This window comes from Oncorhynchus nerka, linkage group LG15 (assembly GCF_034236695.1).
Source record: "Oncorhynchus nerka isolate Pitt River linkage group LG15, Oner_Uvic_2.0, whole genome shotgun sequence".
Lineage (NCBI taxonomy): Eukaryota > Metazoa > Chordata > Actinopteri > Salmoniformes > Salmonidae > Oncorhynchus > Oncorhynchus nerka.
Window position 1 is genome coordinate 11,673,867 of NC_088410.1, and position 3,922 is coordinate 11,677,788.

Below are 3,922 nucleotides of genomic sequence, written 5' to 3' on the forward strand. Positions count from 1 at the left end.
TATTAGAAAGCTGTTGGGGTGGTTAGTGTAGCTATTAGAAAGCTATTGGGATGATTCCTCACAAAACTAGAAGAAGAAAAACGATTTTGGGATTTTCACATTTAATCCATAAAAGGGTCCTTTGGAGGAAGGATTGTTGACATATATTTGACATTTATATCTTAAAGCATAACTGAGAAATAAACCATTTAAGTTGGAACATTTGTGACCTTTAACGACCCTGTTTATAAATCAGGTATATGGTTCTCATAATGGCTGAACAGAACATGACGAGAGGAGGTGAGTGTGTTGTGCACCTCCATACAAGTTAATTTGCTGAGTTTCATTGAAATTGTTGTTATATTGGCTAAGATGTGATGGTATAAAGATTTACAAGTTAATTTGTAATTGTGACGACCCTCCCACTCTGTCTGCCGAATTCTTTCTCTCTTTGCTCTTGTTTTCCTTAATAGGATGTCGGTGGGCGGAGCCGGGAGGGTCATCAGTGAAATGGGACACACCTGAGTTCGGGTGTGTCCCAGGATAAATGCACCTCTTCTCCATTCATTGAGGAGACTCTCTCCATGTAGACACACAGATTTTGGTTGTGGCATTTTTCTTTTGTGGCTATTTGGTTTGTTTGCTATGGCACCTTTCAACACCCTCATTATCACATGTATACCCGCGACCACTCACTTACACTACTGACTAAACACACAACATTGTTAATTGTATTTACTTTACTTCAGGTAATAAATATATTTTGTTATTCTTTATCTCCACGTTGTCTCCCTTTTTGTTACGGGCTTCGAGGCGGTTCGTGACAGCATTGAATAATGCCTTTTTAAGAAGCCAGTGGCCACCAACTTAATGTTTTGCTACACTGTACCTAATGAACACAACCCTGATTCTGATCCAACAAGTTGAGTACAACATTATTTATATAATTGCGATACTAAAGTTGACTGTTATTATGACTGTTTGACATGTTATGACTTTTTGGTTCATAAATTCCAGGACTATGAAGCAGAGGCTCCTATCAAAGATATAACAGCTGCCATAGATGTCAAGGATATTATGAAAGCAGCAGTTAAACTGGACAACCTTCTATTCAACACCATCTATTCAACACCTTCTATTCAACTCCTTCTATTCAACACCATCTATTCAACTCCTTCTATTCAACTCCTTCTATTCAACACCTTCTATTCAACACCTTCTATTCAACTCCTTCTATTCAACTCCTTCTATTCAACACCTTCTATTCAACTCATTCACAAGCAGACATGAACACTTCCCATTTTCCCCATTATTTAAATCAGTCTTCCAATTGTGCAACTGGATGTGAAGGGTTTAACTTCTAAACAGTGATCCTTGGTGGGGTCACCTAGTGGATTGGGCTGTCACTTGTCCTGACTCTTCCAGAAGGCTTGGCAAGGACGAGTCCCCTGCTCTCCCAGAGACACTTGTGTTCCAGCAGCTGAAGGGAGGGTGTGGGATTCCCAGTTTTATTGAGGTTATGGACTTTACTTATATTGTCATTGACTGTGTCTTCCTGCAATCTCTGTTGTTTTTACATTTGAAAGTCTAAAAATAAAGCTGTCCAAAAGAAGCAGGTATTTGACTGGTCCGTTTAATGGCCATATCAGATATAAGTCTGTTTCATATATGGTTGAATCCTCTGGTGCACAGCTCACATGGCAGATCTGCCAATAAACCAATGCCAAATTACCTGAGATATATTGCTGTGGAAGCTGGATGTATTTCTGATACACCCGTTTCTGAACATGGCCATATTGGGATTGTAAATGATCTGTTGCTTTGGTACACTTGTGACTCTGCCATCGACTGTACTGGATCAGATGTTAGTTTCAAGAACAGCTCAGCAGATATCATGAAGTAATCTCAGAGGGTCATAAAGCAATCCCAATTGACTTCAGGCTGCATGTATTTCTGACACACAGTTTCATATGGCCATGGTTGGAGGTCAATGAGAGGGGGTAATAATTTGAATAATTTGGACTAAAGATTTGTACAACTTGCTGAAAAACCCAACAGCTCCCCATTTGATCCAAGTGTTTCTTCATGTAAATGCATTAGATTCATATTACATTTATCCCTCCATTGATTTCACACTGCATGCTGAAAGGTGAAGACCTCATACCTTTACTGTGGACCACAGAGAGATCTGATACAGGCCAGCACATTATTTTGACCTTATTAGTCAACCATGAGGTCCTCACATTGCTGACACCGTAATAGATTTACAGTGAGATATGTGACCTGGAAAATAAGATCTCAATTAACCGAGCCAAGACTGGTGGTTTTGTGGATACATGCCACAAGCATCTGACCTTTCATGTCCAGATTTAGATTTTTACTGTCTGTGACATTTTAATGGATTGATTCATGTAAAAGAAATGCTGACTTGAGCCAAGGCTCTGGGGTGTCTCAGCCAAGCTCCTGTATGTCGTGATAAAACTACTTTGCAAGCACAGACTGATCATTTAAAGCACCCTTAAAATGTATTGGATCAACAGTAACTATTTGATTCCCCCATGGGCCAATATGTACAAACAGTTTTATAATGACAGTTCACTCAACTGCTTAATGACATCTGGCAGTTAATACCAGAGGCCTGCAACTCTTGTTCTGGACAGCCCATCCACATGGTTTGCAGGCTCTTGTTCTGGACAGCCCATCCACATGGTTTGCAGGCTCTTGTTCCTCCCAAAGCACGAACTCAGCGGGTTCAGCTAAATCAATCAATTGTGAAGTGTCATCCCACTGGGCAAACCACATCATTTAAACGTGGATAATTGGGTAAAATTTGGTTGAGATGTTAATCAATGAGATTACAACCTATATTCACCCACTCAAAAAGACTGCCAAAAGATAGTTGAATTTCCAATGTGTGATCATTATGCTTTCAAACATCTTAAAACATAACCAAATTCCAAAGAAGGTTAAATGTCTAATGTCAGGTTTAATGTCACCCAAATGTCTATCACTGTACTTTCAATCAAAGTTCAACTTTGTTTTATTTCCCTGAAGGTAACTTCTGCCCAGAGCAAGTTTGGAGCTCATGCCGGGTGTACACGACAGGTCATATATCATGCAAGATCTTTGCATATTAAAATAACTTTATCTCATAAACATTTAGTTTGCATGGTGCTAATGTTCTCTCCACCCACAAACATGGCAAGAAAACACCTTGTCTAATAACAGTGGCGTCAGTGCCAGAATTAGGCTGCGTTGGCAGATATATCAAACAATAAACATTGGCTGCTGTGAAGACGAGAGCACAGTCCAAGAAATGAAAAGGCCAAGATGGTCTGCTAGTGTATCCAGTTGCTCCCCCCCTTTGGGGCTTCTTGTAGGGGAGACTGGGGCTGGTTGTCTCACGGGTTGGTTGTCAGAGTGCAAATTATTCCCAATCTAAATGGCGCTGTGTAATATTTTTACGGTTCAAATGTGTGAATTCTCTGAGCTTTCGTAGCATTAAGATAATCTTTACAACTTTCTTACGATGTCTTTCGTAGCATTAAGATAATCTTTACAACCTTCTTACGATGTCTCTTTAGTAGTCAGGGTGTTTCCCAGAGCCTTTGTTAGTAACGTGTCTCTTAAAAAACCTTTTCACATCTACGAGTGACCACTCGTAGAGCAGCCAAAGTGCATCGTTATTCACAGATCTCCGCTAAACATAGAATCAAGGAGTTTGGGTTATCTGTCTGACTGTTACTGCCGATAACTTCAGAACAAAGTTCACTACAAATACAAAGTTGCCAAGGAATTTTCAATTGTTATAAACAAGTGAAGGATAAAATGATAGGCTAAAATGATAGGCTTTTCAATCACATTGAAATAAATGTAATGTTCAATCAACTGAAGCCTATTTTGCGTCCAGGCTACTATCTGTAATTTTTGCCTTGGTGTTTCA

General features: G+C 39.6%; 1 long non-coding RNA gene across 1 annotated transcript; it reads left to right on the forward strand.

Moving 5' to 3' along the window:
* The first annotated feature begins 14 nt into the window (after positions 1–14).
* LOC135560011 (uncharacterized) lies at positions 15–1,591 on the forward strand. The gene is made up of 2 exons (XR_010458639.1): positions 15–901; positions 997–1,591. It is a non-coding gene; the product is annotated as an uncharacterized LOC135560011 (long non-coding RNA).
* Positions 1,592–3,922: the final 2,331 nt, after the last annotated feature.